General features: G+C 45.6%; 1 long non-coding RNA gene across 1 annotated transcript; it reads left to right on the plus strand.

The window, feature by feature from the left end:
* The first annotated feature begins 399 nt into the window (after positions 1–399).
* Positions 400–1,894, plus strand: LOC129620650 (uncharacterized). The gene is made up of 3 exons (XR_008698636.1): positions 400–537; positions 976–1,059; positions 1,703–1,894. It is a non-coding gene; the product is annotated as an uncharacterized LOC129620650 (long non-coding RNA).
* Positions 1,895–15,829: the final 13,935 nt, after the last annotated feature.

A 15,829-nucleotide genomic window follows, 5' to 3' on the forward strand; every position in this document is an offset into this window, starting at 1 on the left:
AACTGGAGGCCAAGAGATAACTGTATATGGTGTGTCACAGAATGCTGTGATAAGAAAAAGAGAAGTCAGGTAGGGCAGAAGCGCTAAGTCAAAGGCTATCTTGAGCTTAGAGTTATTTGGACCAGCTTAACAGGAAAATGGGCTTCCCAGGTGGCACTAGTGATAAAGAACCTACCTGTCAATGCAGGAGACACAAGAGACGCAGGTCGGGAAAATCCCTGGGTGGGGAAGATCCCCTGGAGGAGGGCAGGGCAACCCATTCCGATATTCTTGCCTGGAGAATCCCATGGACAGAGGAGCCTGGAGGGGTACAGTTCATAGGGTCACAAAGAGTCGGACACAGCTGAAGTGACTTAGCAGGCACGCACAACAGGAAAATAATTTGGGTGAGAAAGAACTGAGGAAACCCCTCCCCCCAGGGAACCAGTCTTCCCTTACAAGCATACAGAAATCTTCCTGTTCTCTTTGAAAGTCATTTTGAAAATTACTTATGGTAGACAGGAGCTACTGCTTTATGGATGGTATGCTTAGTGGAAGGTCAGAAAACTTCTTGTTTTCCAGAAGATACAGGCATGATCTAGGCAGTAAGAGAGGAAGACAAGATCTGCTGGAGTCTGAAAATGGGGTGGGAGGAGGAGTCTGTTTGTAACAGCCTTTTTTTCAAATAGGAAGGAAAGAGGCATAAAATGTAGAGGCATAAAGAGTCTAACTGGAAGAAATATGAACCTGGAACTTTTAGGATTCTTTGGCTGCAAGCAACACAACACAACTTTAGCTGTCTAAAAGGAATTTATTAGCAGGATATGATCAGATGGCCCACAGATTTGGAAGGAATGCTGGCTAAACAGACTTGAAAAGGCGAGGACCAGGACAGATTTGGGAGCCCAGGGAATTGGAAGTAACTGAGAGCCTCCTGGGGCTCTGCTGCCGGAACAATGGGACTTCAATTATTTTTATCACTTTTATCTGCTCAAGGGCAGGGTTAAGTTGGTGAAGTTTACCTAAGCTGAGTCTTGGATCCACCTCTCAGCCAGAGAAAGGCCAGAAGAATACCCTGATGTAAGCTCCACCAACGCCCCAGATCATAATCCAGAGGAAGACAGGGAAATTGAAGTGTTATTACCCCAAGGGAGAGAAAGGCTGCTAGGCAGCCCCCGAAAAGGGGGTGTCCATGGTGTATGGGGGAAGCAAGCAGCACAGGGGATGTGCACCTGACTCGTTACGTTCTCCGTTATGATAGAAGGTGAAGGGAGAAACAGAGAGGCCTTCAGAAAGTAGCAGGAAACTCTGAAAAGTACCAGGATGGGCAGGCCTAGATTGCTGACTAAAATCACTGCTCGCTCTAGGGTGGGTATTGAGCTGGAGACAGGCCAACACTTCCGGGACTTTGCATAGCTACAAGCTGTGCTCAGAAATGGATGAACTGTAATAGGGAAGCAGGTGCAATGGGTTATTAAGGACGTCCTCGAATGTTTGTTAAATGCTTCTGAGGAGTGGAAAAGTGGTACCAGCGGAGGGCTAGGAGGCATCAGGCCCCAGGGCAATGGTCAAGTTGACTACAGGTTTATCAGAAGGTTTGTTATTCACATGTCCATGCGGGAGAGGGGTGTGTGTACTTTCACCGAGCTCTCAAAATAAGGTATGTTCCTACTTTAGGGATCTTTAAACGTCATGTCCTCTCTCTCTTTTTTTTTCCCCCCAGTCATCAAAAAGAAAACACGGTGGATAAGAACTACGCAGTATTCATGAACACCTAGAGCCTGAAAATGAGGAACTCACTATATTCTGTGATAATGTGAATTCATCCATAAAGCATTAAGACATTAATGTGTGGGCACTAAGATAGCCCAGAAAATGAGCGCAGGTTCATGAGACCAGCAGTAGATTAAGGGGTAGGGGGAGGCCAACGCTCAAAGAAATCAAAGTGAGAATATGAACATACATGGGAACTACACAACTTCATAGTCATTAAGTGCGAGTTTATCTGTGACGGTGGGAAACTGGAGGAGGGAGGAAGCTAGAGTTGATTATGAAACTTGGGAATCATGGGGAGAGCCGTCCCCATCCCCAGCTGCTCTCATTTCCGACTCAGCAGTCAGTCCAGGTGCTGGGCAAATTTGAAAGAATTTCTACCCCGGAGATTAGAAACCAAACTCCCAGCTAGTCACCTCCCCTCTGTGCCTCCCTCTGCCAGGATACAAGGAGCTCAGTCGTCTGAGGAGGGACAAAGGAGTATTGTTAAGGCAAGCCTGGTTAGGAGAAGGCTTTGCAACTAAAAGCTTTTATGCTGCTATCTAAGCCCCTCAGCCTGAGGGGGTGGGGGTGGGGGGGACTCTATGTGCCTGTCCCAACGTCACTGGATCAGTTCAAAGAGAAATTTCAGCCTGAAATTTTTGATTGCAGAATAGCTTGGGACTTGGCAGCATTAATAGGTTAAGAATTTCTATCACAACATCTCATCCAAGACCCAATTCCTGATCCCACTAGGTCCTGAGATGGGTTAGAGTGGGAAAATCTTTTTTTTTTTTTTTTTTTTTTTAAGATTTGCGTTAAAGAAGTTGTCCCATAGGAGCTGACTGAGAGGCAGCCCAGCTTGGGGGTGACAGTGTGGGTAGATGGGTGGGGGTGTTGGGACTGTACTACCTAAGGTAGGATATAACCTGTATCCATTTTTTTTACCGTCTTTGTCCTGCCCCTTGTAGAACTCTGCCAACTTCAGGAAGGGCTGCACAAGCCTGAGGGGCGGATGATCTCAGGGATTCCATCTTGTCTGACACATGAGTTCAGGTGAGGTGTCCCATTAGTCTCAGATGCTCACTAATTAATAAGTTTTATATCTATTCTCTTCTCTGGTACTGTGCTGTCATGAAGACTGGACTCCTGATTTGAAGAAAATTGTTACTCAGTTCAACAACCATTAACGCACATGTGCTGTGTTGAGGAGTAGGGTCATGGAGGTAAAAAGATTGAGACCTAAGAGTTTGGATATGGGGACACTACACAAGGGTCTCTAACAGGGACCCCACACTCCTAGGGACTTAAATTTTCTCCCTCCCATGGAGTTCAGTTCAGTCCACTCAGTCGTGTCCTACTCTGCGACCCCATGGACTGCAGCACGCCAGGCCTCCCTGTCCATCACCAACTCCTGGAGTCTTCTTAAACTCATGTCCATTGAATTGGTGGTGAAAGGCAGTGATTATTAGTGTTCTAAGATGGAATTGTTTTCTTGCCAGGCTTTATCCCTACAGCACTTGATTTGTAAAGCAACTTTCAGGCACTGGCTCAATATTGACTAGTATTTGCAAATTTGTACATTTCTTTCTGTCAAAGGACCCTTTGCCCTTCTTTCTTGCCCATGACTTAGGTCAAAGTTTGCTTTTGTTTATGCCCTTCAGCAAGATACAGACTTGGGACAGGGCATTGACATCTTTAGCGGGATTTTCCATACATATGAGCCATAATGATGTCAGGTATAGAGCTGTGACCTCCCTGGAGAACACAGCGGAGGGATCTAGGGACAGGGAAGGAAGAATAGTGGGGTTCCCCATGACTTAAAGGAAGACCACAGAGAACTGAGTGCTTTGTTATGGACCTACCTGTGTGTTCTTAGCATCGTCGAAGAAGGGAACTAGTTGCTCCAGGCCTCATCTTAACCTCGTAAGTGCCCTTATGGGCAGTTGTATGATGGGAGGTTAACACTACCCCGTATCCTAGCATTTTTACTATTGAAATCCAAATTCATGTTGTAGGAAGACACTGGACCCAGTGGATCCCACCCTCTAGCTTAACTGAATGGAGCTGGATGATGGCCCAACACTCTAAGAATGTTGAAGGAAGGGTCATGAGTGTCTCTGGTGCTGCAGTCAAGGAGCGTGGATGAGCGTAGGTGGGTGTGGAGGAACGAGAAGAGTAGAGGGAAGGAACAGGGACTCCAGACTTTCTTCCTGAGATCATGCACCATGTTGCTCCCAGCCAGAGGCTCACAAAGTCTACCCTCTGGACCACACCCAACTAGCTTCACATTCCTTCTTCCCTCAAGTGGACACCATGGCTGAATGCATCATTTCCCTTGCAGGATGTAAAATGGGCTTGGGTTAGAATTAGACCCAACTTAACTCTGTCCCCAGACTTGTGTCTGCTCCTTCAAGACCTGGACAACTTCCAGACCACAAGAACACAGTGTATAAGAGGAATCCAGTAACGCTGTTGTGGGCATAGCTTAATTGCTCTGAAGAGGTAAACGGATCCGGGCAATATCAAAAGCATGTGAGTCCCCTCTGATCTCAGCATTGGTCCCCAGCTCCTCCCCTTGTCATACCCCTGCCCAGGATCTTCACCAACTGGAGACAGTGAGTTGGCATTAAACATGAAGGATGGGAGGTTATGAGGCAGGTTCTTTGACTGGTAGATTGTAGCTTTCTTTTTTTTTTTTTTTTGATTGTAGCTTTCTTGAGTTAGTTGTCAACTTCCCTCGACTTTATACTTTACTGATGAGATCCATATTTTTTAAACATTTTAATAGCTTTATTAGAAAAATTATCTATACTCCTTGTAAAACATTCACATAATATAAAAAGAACAAAAACTAAAAATATTACACCAGATTTCTACACCCAAATATAATCAGATAATCACCATTAATGTTTTGGGGGAAAAGCTGTCTACCCCTATTTATTTATGTATAGTTTTATATATATATATATATATAACTATAGGTATATAAATATATACAACTATATGTGTGTGTGTGTATATACATATATATATATGTAGGCTTCCCAGGTGGCTCAGTGGTAAACAATCTGCCTGCCAACACAGGAGACACAGGAGGTTCAAGTTCTAACCCTGGGTCAGGAAGATCCCCTGGAGAAGGAATTGGCTACCCACTCCACAATCTTGCCTGGATAATTCCATGGGCAGAGGAGCCTGGCAGGCTATAGTTCATGGGGTTGCAAAGAGTCGGACATGACTGAGTGACTAATCACAGCACATATATAGTTTTACATAAAGTAAATTATATTAAACATACTTTTCTGGAAACTGTTTCACTTGACATTAATAATGAATTTGCTCCATGTCAATAAAAACAATTCTTCAACATAAATTTTAATGGCTGCATAGTATTTTATTTTCTAGACGAATTTTAATAATTTATTTACTGGGTTCCAACTGATGGACATTTAGGTTGTATCCTTTTTTCTTTACTCTGTTATTATTGCTGCTATAAATATTTGGGGCAACACAGTCCTTTGAAGCATCCTTCTCCTAATGACAAAAATACTAAATGATGTAGCTTGAGGAAGGGCACAAGAATCATAAAACCCTGTCAGTGAGAACAGCAATTTGGAGTGGAGGAAAAGGTCTTAGAAAATATTTAGTGATCCTCACCTGTATAAATGGTTTCCAATCTTATGTATATTACTACATATGTACATGACTATCACACTGGCTTAAGTGGCAAGTTTATTTAGAATTATTTCTCATTCTGAATATCCAGTGAATTTATTTCAACACTAAAACTTTGCTTCCCAAAAGAACTGTGTTCTTCCCAAGAGAGGCTTTGTTCCAGAGATCCTGCATCCACGTAAGTACAACTCCCTGTGCGCTGCAGGGAGATTCCTTCTTGCAGGGTCAGGCCATTCCAGAAGCCATCTGAATGTTTCCCCAGTGGCCAATGGGGCGATGCCTAATGTTTGGAAGGAGCAGCAGTCACATGTCACCCCTACAGCAATGCCTGTTGGTTTCCCATCATAGGAGCCTGTGTGTTCTGCTCCCTTGCTTCAGTTCAGTTCAGTCGCTCAGTCGTGTCCGACTCTTTGCGACCCCATGAATCGCAGCACGCCATGCCTCCCTGTCCATCACCAATTCCCAGACTCCACCCAAACCCATGTCCATCAAGTCGATGATGCCATCCAACCATCTCATCCTTTGTTGTCCCCTTCTATACCTGCCCTCAATCTTTCCCAGCATCAGGGTCTTTTCCAATGAGTCAGCTCTTCACATCAGGTGGCCAAAGGATTGGAGTTTCAGCCTCAACATCAGTCCTTCCAATGAACACTCAGGACTGATCTCCTTTAGGATGGACTTGTTGGATTTCCTTGCAGTCCAAGGGACTCTCAAGAGTCTTCTCCAACACCACAGTTCAAAAGCATCAATTCTTCGGCGCTCAGCTTTCTTTATAGTCCAACTCTCACATCCATACATGACCACTGGAAAAACCATAGCCTTGACTAGACAGACCTTTGTTAGCAAAGTAATGTCTCTGCTTTTTAATATGCTGTCTAGGTTGTTCATAACTTTCCTTCCAAGGAGTAAGCGTCTTTTAATTTCATTGCTGCAATTGCCATCTGCAGTGATTTTGGAGCCCAGAAAAATAAAGTCTGACACTGTTTCCACTGTTTCCCCATCTATTTGCCATGAAGTGATGGGACCGGATGCCATGATCTTCGTTTTCTGAATGTTGAGCTTTAAGCCAACTTTTTCACTTTCCTCTTTCACTTTCATCAAGAGGCTCTTTAGTTCCTCTTCACTTTCTGCCATAAGGGTGGTGTCATCTGCATATCTGAGGTTATTGATATTTCTCCTGGCAATCTTGATTCCAGCTTGTGCTTCTTCCAGCCCAGCGTTTCTCATGATATACTCTGCATATAAGTTAAATAAGCAGGGTGACAATATACAGCCTTGACGTACTCCTTTTCCTATTTGGAACCAGTCTGTTGTTCCATGTCCAGTTCTAACTGTTGCTTCCTGACCTGCATACAGGTTTCTCAAGAGGCAGGTCAGGTGGTCTGGTATTCCCATCTCTTTCAGAGTTTTCCACAGTTTATTGTGATCCACACAGTCAAAGGCTTTGGCATAGTCAATAAAGCAGAAATAGATGTTTTCTGGAACTCTCTTGCTTTTTCCATGATCCAGCGGATGTTGGCAATTTGATCTCTGGTTCCTCTGCCTTTTCTAAAACCAGCTTGAACATCAGGAAGTTCACGGTTCACGTATTGCTGAAGCCTGGCTTGGAGAATTTTAAGCATCAAAAAAAGGTACCAAGGGAACATTTCATGCAAAGATGGGCTCAATAAAGGACAGAAATGGTAGGGACCTAACAGAAGCAGAAGATATTAAGAAGAGGTGGCAAGAATACACAGAAGAACTGCACAAAAAAAGATCTTCATGACCCAGATAATCACGATGGTATAATCACTCACCTGGAGCCAGACATCCTGGAATGTGAAGTCAAGTGGGCCTTAGAAAGCATCACTACAAACAAAGCTAGTGGAGGTGATGGAATTCCAGTTGAGCTATTTCAAATCCTGAAAGATGACGCTGTAAAAGTGCTGCACTCAATATGCCAGCAAATATGGACAACTCAGCAGTGGCCACAGGACTGGAAAAGGTCAGTTTTCATTCCAGTCCCAAAGAAAGGCAATGCCAAAGAATGCTCCCTTGCTTACCTCCCTTCATATGTACAAGACCTGTCTGAGGCGCTACCTGATTCCTTAGGGTGGACTCGATTCTGCAAGGGGAAAAGAATTAGTGCTCCCTCTTCTGGGCCTGGATCGGGAAATTGAGAACCTGGAAATGTGGATATTCCTCTTTGGAAAGGTACACTATCCTTAGGACCTCTCCGAGAACTCCAAAGCTCACTTTTACATGAGAAAAGCCCAGTTCATGCATGGATTCCATCAGTGTTCTGAGTCAAGCCATCTGATTCCAGCTCTGTGTCCCGTCACTTTATCTGTGGCACAGCAAAGATGATTCTTAATGCTCAATTTGCACTTTGTGCCGAAGAGACTCTTCCTGCGCCCTCCTCTTATGGCACAGTTTGGTGAGAGATGCTTGGAATAAGTGCCAAGCTGATGGTCTGTGTGTGCATGCTGGAGCCACCCAGGTGGGAGAAAGGAGAACGTTCTATCTAGCCCTACTTCACCCTGGTCTTTTAATACCACTAAATTCTCCAATCCCCTTCCCTAAAAATATGTAAAACTGAACAAGGACAAAGGATACAGAATTTAAAGTTTCCACTTTAGGGAGAGCTTAAAGCCTCATGAATCACTTTTCAAAGTGTCCAAAGCCCGCAGTGGTCTGATCAGAATGGACACAGCCCTAGGTGTGGCTGGAAGCAGGAAGGCACCGGCTCAGGGTCTTTTCGGGAAATAAGCCATACCCACCACTAGATGGCGCTGAGAGATAGCCTCCAACGTCCTAGCAGGTAAGTGGCTCACACCAAAGACTTTGAGATGGAAGACAGGTTATGTTGCCTGGACTAACCCCCCTTCACAAAAAGGAGTTGGCAATAAGAGCTTCTGATAGGATATAAGCCGTGACACTTCTCATAAAAAAACCCTGAGCCTAAGCCTGATGATCAGAAGCACAGAAGGCAAAGGTGTGATTGATCAAGGGAGACCTGCTGGTTTCATGCTAAACCACCCAGGAATGGAGGAACTGCTGCAGCGACTGTGTCTTCTCATCCGTTCAGGTATTTCTGGTCTTCCTTTCTCTGTGAATTCTGGGGAGCTTGTTAGCCCGCTCTTAACAGCAACCACATCCTGGAAGGTGCCCTGCAGGGTAATGCTGTATTCCTGAAGCAGAGGGAACTCCCAGCCTTGTGTGGCAGTCCCCACCTCAGTCCATAGGCCTCTTCCAGTCAAAGCAGCTGCTTAGAAGGGAAGCCAAGCTGCCATAGCACCTGCCACCTACTTGGACTTGGTCCCTGCCCAGGCCCTCCTGCCCACTGATGTGAGCAGCCATTGTTTTCATCTGGGATGAAAGTTGAAGGAGAAAAAAGACAGCTGGCTTCAAACCACAGTGTTCCAAGTTCTGAAATGATCTATCAATAGAATCCCAGTTAGATGGCTGGATTTACCAGATGCTCATGCCCTGAGTTCCATCATCTCCAAATTTAGCTTCTCTTTCCCCCTCCCTGCCATCTCCTCTCCCCGATTTCCTCCTTCATCCTACCTAGCCCCCCTCCTCCCGGCTCTTTCTTGCCTGGGGAGCCCTCAGCTACACTGGACAGATCATTCCGCATTGATAAATGTCGTCATTACGTCAGTTCTACCCTGTGTTCCCCTCTGGGGCTGTTGCTGCTCTCTGAGAAGATCATTGGAACGTGGGAATATGATGTATAACAAACCTGTCAGTACTGGGCAGGATCCAGGTCCTAAGCAGCAGAAAAATATACATCCCTGAGCCTGCTGATCCCAAAGGCCAGGGTCCGAATGCATATTTTGAATAAGTGCCCCCAGGATTTTGTGGCCAGAGGCTAGATGGAGAATCACTGCCTACCTTCTTGCTGGAATCCTCCTCTATACCCCCTGTCACCTACTCCTCTTGATAGTTACCAGGTCTTTAGTTTTGGCATATCTTCCTAGTCCTCTACCCCTTTATATCCTCATGTTCACTCCTCATTTAACAACACTCGTTAGGTGTCTATCATATGCCAAGGATGGGGCTAGACCTTTACCTCCACCCCTCAGAGCAGGTAAGAATCCTGCCCCCTGCCCTCCAAATGCAGAACCCCGCCCCTCCCCATCCTCCACCCGGCTTCCTCTGGCTTCAGAGCCCACTGCTGCACTGGACTGATGGGTCATTTGCAGGGACACAAGCGGTAACTACATCAGTTCTTCCCCATGTTCCCCACTGGGAAGAGCGTGGATTAACAGCAGGTATGTCTGCTTCTGAAGCCCGTGTCCTGCGTTCACCACACTTGCCTGGAAAACAGGAAGTGCTCCATAAATATTTGTTAGGGAGCAGCTGAATAAATAAATGAGAGAAGGATCCACATTCGATCTTAGGATACTCCCCCAACACACACACACACAGACACACACACACATTCTGCCTCTGGGCCGTCTCATGTCCTTCCTGCCCTGCACCTCTCTGCATGTCCCATCACTGCCTTCCCAGACCCATTTGGATGATGACTGAGCCTCCATGACCCCAGCCCATCGTTGCTCTGGCTGCTCCCAGAGACTCAGCAGTAGAAATAGCCTCCTGATTTCTCTGTAACCCCAAAGCCACCAAGCTTTGCTCCTGAAGCAAAAGGCTGGACAGGGACTGGCCCCTGGGCTCCTGAGACTCCAAGGCCCCACCCCCTTCTCCTCTTTACTCTCCTCTCCCCGCTTCTCCTCTTTGCTTTCCTCTCCCCCCTTTACTCTCCTCCTTACAGCAAGTGAGAATCAAGCTGTGAAGGCAAAAGGGTTGCTTTGATTTGATAAGGTTTCTGTGAAGCAGGAGGGCTCTCTTTGGAGCCTAGAACCCTGCTCAGAGAAAACAAGTGAGGTTGGGAAGTGAGGTCTCTGGAAGGCCCACGACATGCGGAGGATAAACTGCCAAGCATTTCACCAGCTCTCCTAGAGTTATTGCTGTCTCTAAAGCTATCTTGCTTAACTACTGTGCTGCAATCTTACAACAAAGAGAATTCTTTGGGAGCAGATAACACTTCTGGACCTAGTAGGGGAGGGATGTGGTAGGGAAACTAGTAAACATTAGACCTCCAGCAAGTATTTGTTCAAGAATGCATAATAAAAGCCATCGTTTAGACAGCACTTGCTAAGTGCCAGACGTGTACTAGCTCACTGAACCCTCTCAAAACGCCTAAGCTTCAAGAATTGGCATCGCCATTTTACAAATAAAAAATTAACTCAGAAAGCTTACCAATCATCCCAAGGTTACATCAGCACATAGGTAGTGAAGCTGGGACTTGAACTGTGGCCTGGCTGGTTCCAAGGTTCCCATTCCCTTCCACAGTGCTGCCCAGGGAACCAGGCACAGCCTGGGATACTGTTGTATTGACTCTGGAGGAATTTCTTTTTTAACTCTTTCAGTCTAAACATTGTGGTGTGTGTAAACATTGTGGTGTGTGTATATGAACAGACTCTCCTCTCACTCCTAGAGTGGTCAGTTAGACTCTGAAGAGCCCAAATAAGGAAGCTGTACTCTACAGCACAGTTACATAAACACTTCAAATGCTACTAAACGCTACACAAGCAGGCTGGATGTGCTTGAGGGATGCTAGAAATAATCTCTCACTGGTCAGATGAGTGGCTTTCGAAATATGGAGGTAGTCAGAAAGATGATCCAGGCCCTTGTGTGACAGACACGTGAGAACAAAACCAGGCCAGCTCCCGAAGTCCCGTGAAGCAGGTTGTGGGGCTTTTGGTGCCTGCTTGCCGATAAATGTTTGTGCATTTGGTAGGTTCTGGCCTTGGCCACGTTTAATGCTCCACCTGCAGGAAGTAATGGAAAGGGGACACGTGGCCTCCACTCACCTCTCATTTCCAGTGGCTGCAAATATTGGGTTGGCCAAAAAGTTCATTCAGGTTTTCTGTAAGATGATACGGAAAAACTCGAACAAACTTTTTCACCCAAACCAATAGGAGACCTTGACTATCGCCAAAGGGCCAAATGGGTTCAGAGCTGTTCACAGCGGGTGCTTATCCAGGCCTCATCCTCCTCTCAGAAAGGTGAAAGGAGGCCTTCAGCTTCTGTGGCCCAGCTGAGCCTTCATCTCTGGGCACGTGTTGGCTTTCTCCCCTCCTCTGTTCTGTCAGGCCACCTGTAATGATAAGCTAACATCAAGCAGAAACAAGCTTTAGGTGTGGAGGGTACCCTCTCTGTGGACCCTTCAGGGGGTCTGGAAGTTCAGAGCCTCTCTCTCAGTTCCATCCAGCGCTGCCTGCTGTCCTTCCTCTCCCACAATGGCACCGGCCCAACGCAGCTTGTTATTATTATTTTTTTGCCTCAGTTTTTCAAAGGTTCCCCTCTTCTGTAGGGACTCCCTCATAATCCAGCCTTTTCCTCCAGCTCTCAAATATCATGATTCAGAGGGTAGCTGTGCAGAGGAAATAATTTCCCCACTTTGTTGTTGTTCAACTGCTAAGTCATGCACAGGATAAAGTGAGACAGGAAGCAAGGAGATAGTTTATCCAAGCTTGTAGCTGGGCAGCTAATAGATTCCCTGGAACAACTTGAAAGTCAGCTACCACAAATGAACAAGTGAATGAATGAATGAAAGGGTGGGAGAGAGGGACAGGCATTAGATACTGTCTGCTGATTCAGTGATAGCCACGGTTTGACTTTGTCTCGATCCATGGAGGGCTACATAAAAAGTGCTTTTCTTTTTTTTTTTTTTAAATATTTTCAATGCGGACCATTTTTAAAGTCTTTATTGAATCTGTTACATTATTGCTTCTATTTTGGTTTTTTGGCCAAGAGACACGTAGGATCTCAGCTCCCCTCCCAAACCCCATGCATTGGAAGGCCAAGTCTCAATCACCGGACCTCCAGGGAAGTCCCAGAAAGAGCTTTAAGACAAAAAGACTATGGGAAAAAGACAGTGTCTAAGACTTTCCAACCCTGAATCTCAGAGTTGAGTTAGGGGTAGGCCAGCCTGAAGGTCCATAAGAATCCATCCTTGGGGAGGTGTGGCATGGGAGCTATGGCTGAGGGCTCCGCTGGGGAGCCAGCCTCACTGGAGCCTGAACAGTCTGTCTCTGATGATTGGGGACCAATGAGGGGGCCAGGGAGGAACCCATCCAGAGTTGGGGGACAGTGGGCAGGACCTCTCCAGGCTGCTAGCATGGGGGTGGCTGGGGTCAGGCAGAGGAGGCAACTGCAGCAAAGGCTGGCGGGACAACCTGTAGCATCAGATGGGAAACTGCTCTGCCTGTGTGCATTCCTGCCGGCCTGATTATTGATTACCTGCCAGGGTCTGAGGCTGTGGGAGTCACTTTTTCCCCTAGAGCGGAGGAGGGGACAGGCCCATTTCCTCCAGGCAACCATTCACCCTGGGGAGTACTAGGTAGGGATTAATAATAGTAAATAGAAGAGCTATAAAACTGAGGTAATATTGGGACAACTGGGGACATTTATGGCCTGTTCAGTCAATGATGGTATTGTGTTGATGCTAAATTTTATAAGTGTGATGATATTAGGAAAACATGCTTGTTCTTAGCAGGAATATCCTGAAGTATCCAGGGACAAAAGGTCATGATGTGTACAACTAAGTCTCAAATGGAAAATACACACACACACACACGGAGAGAGAGAAAGTAAATGCAGCAGTGTGTTAACAATTAGTAAGTATAAGTGAAGAGTATATGGGTGTTTAATATACTATTTTTTACAACTTCTCTAGGCTTGGAATTTTCATAATAAAAAGTTGAGGGGGGAGCAGAGCTAAGAGAAGAAGAATAGCCATCACTTATCAAACAATGATTGGATTTCAAAATTTAGGTAACTCTAATATCTGATTTAATCCTCAAACCAACTCCAGAGGGAGACATTACAATCCTCATATTAAAGATATGGAAACTGAGTCCCAGGGAGACTAAGGAACTCACCCAAGTTTACAGAGCAGGGATTGAGACAGAGCCCAAAGAAAGGGAGGTCTTGCAGGGGAGTGTGGCTGGGAGTCCGTCATCTAACACTTTTATTGAGCCTTTCTGTGTGCTGACAGCGTTTTAAAATCATCCATGTGTTTAACTCATTTCATCCTCCCTTCCTAAAAGCTTTGTGCTTTGTGATAAATCACTTTATCATTGCGGGTGGGAGGGAACAAAGGAGCACTCAAATGCATCGACAGAAGTGTTGGTTGCTGCAGTCTCCTTTGAGGGCAGTGCGCAGCATCTATTGAAATTTAAAATTCACATTGTGTTTACATCCTGCAATTCCACTTCTAAGTGTTAAACTGTAAAGACAGTCACATATGTGGACCAAGAAATAGGTATAGAGATACTCACTGCAGCAAGGTATATAATAGCCAAAGACTGGAAATGTTCTAAATATCCATCATTAGGCATGCTAGGGAACCATTTAAAAAGTAAGGCAAATGAACAAACATAGCAAAACACAGAGTTATAGGTACAGAGAACAAACAGGTGGTTATCAGAGGGAGGAGATTGGGGAGAGGAAAGAAATAGGTGAGGGAGATAAAGAGGTACAAACTTCCAGTTGCAAAATAAATGAGTCATGAGTATGAAATGTACAGTATGATGAATATAGTTAATAATTATGTAATATCATTTTTTGGTGTTGTATCATAATAACCAGTAGTTAGAACTGAACATGGAACAACAGACTGGTTCAAAGTCGGAAAAGGAGTGCGTCAAGGTTGTATATTGTCACCCTGCTTATTTAACTTCTATGCAGAGTACATCATGTGAAATGCCAGGCTGAATGAAGCACAAGTGGGAATCAAGATTGCCAGGAGAAAAACCAATAACCTCACATATTCAGATGACATCATCCTAATGGCAGAAAGCGAAGAGGAACTAAAGAGCCTTTGATGAAAGTAAAAGAAGAGAATGAAAAAGTTGGCTTAAAACTCAACATTCAGAAAACTAAGATCATGGGATCTGGTCCCATCACTTCATGGCAAATAGATGTGGAAACAGTGGAAACAGTGACAGACTTTTTTGGGGGAGGGCTCCAAAATCACTGCAGATGGTAACTTCAGCCATGAAATTAAAAGATGCTTGCTCCTTGGAAGAAAAATTATGACCAACCTAGACAGCCTATTAAAAAGCAGAGACATGACTTTGCTGACAAAGGCCCATATAGTCAAAGCAATGGCAACCCACTCCAGTACTCTTGCCTGGAAAATCCCATGGAAGGAGGAGCCTGGTAGGCTGCAGTCCATGGGTTCGCTAAGAGTCGGATACAACTGAGCGACTTCACTTTCACTTTTCACTTTCATGCATTGGAGAAGGAAATGGCAACCCACTCCAGTGTTTTTGCCTTGAGAATCCCAGGGACAGGCGAGCCTGGGGGCTTCCATCTATGGAGTCACACAGAGTCGGACACGACTGAGGTGACTTAGCAGCTTAGCAGCATGGCTTTTCTAGTAATCATGTATGGATATGAGAGTTGAACCATAAAGAAGGCTAAGTGCCGAAGAATTGATGCTTTTGAACTGTGGTGTTGCAGAAAACTCTTGCGAGCCCCCTGGACTGAAAGGAGATCAAACTAGTCAATCCTAAAGGAAATCAATCCTGAATATTCACTGGAAGGACTGAGGCTAAATCTGAAGCTTCAATATTTTGGCCACCTGATGTGAAGAGCCAACTCATTGGAAAAGACCCTGATGCTGGAAAGACAGAAGGCAGGAGAAGGGGACAACAGAGGATGAGATGGTTGGATGGCATCATCGACTCAATGGACATGAGTTTGAGCAAGCTCTGGGAAATGGTGAAGGACAGGGAAGCCTGGCATGCTGCAGTCCACGGGGTTGCAAAGAGTCAGACACGACTGAGTGCACATACACACACACACACATACACACACACTAGAGGACAAGGGACAGTGGAGGAAGAAGACTTTTTCATTGTTAGCCCTTCGGTATTATTAATAATTCAAATTTATACTATGTGAATGATTACCTATTCAAAGTGAGTGCATGCATGCATGAATGAGCATAAGTCTTCTTGACAAACTCCACTGGACTTGTTTTGGGGCTTCCTTAGCAATATTTCCAGTCTTGAAGGGGACAGAGGCCAGTTACCCACAGTTTGGGGTTGATCTATTCCAATCCTCAGGAGGTATGAGTCCATGTGTAAGCTCATGCTGCTGCTGCTAAGTCACGTCAGTCGTGTCCGACTCTGTGCGACCCAATAGACGGCAGCCCACCAGGCTCCCATTCCTGGGATTCTCCAGGCAAGAATATGGAGTGGGTTGCCATTACCCTCTCCAGTGCATGAAAGTGAAAAGTGAAAGTGAAGTCGCTCAGTCGTGTCCGACTCTTCGCGACCCCATGGACTGCAGCCTACCAGGCTCCTCCGTCCATGGGATTTCCCAGGCAAGAGTACTGGAGTGGGTTGCCATTGCCCTCTCG

Source organism: Bubalus kerabau, chromosome 10 (genome assembly GCF_029407905.1).
Source record: "Bubalus kerabau isolate K-KA32 ecotype Philippines breed swamp buffalo chromosome 10, PCC_UOA_SB_1v2, whole genome shotgun sequence".
In the NCBI taxonomy this organism is placed as follows: Eukaryota; Metazoa; Chordata; class Mammalia; order Artiodactyla; family Bovidae; genus Bubalus; species Bubalus kerabau.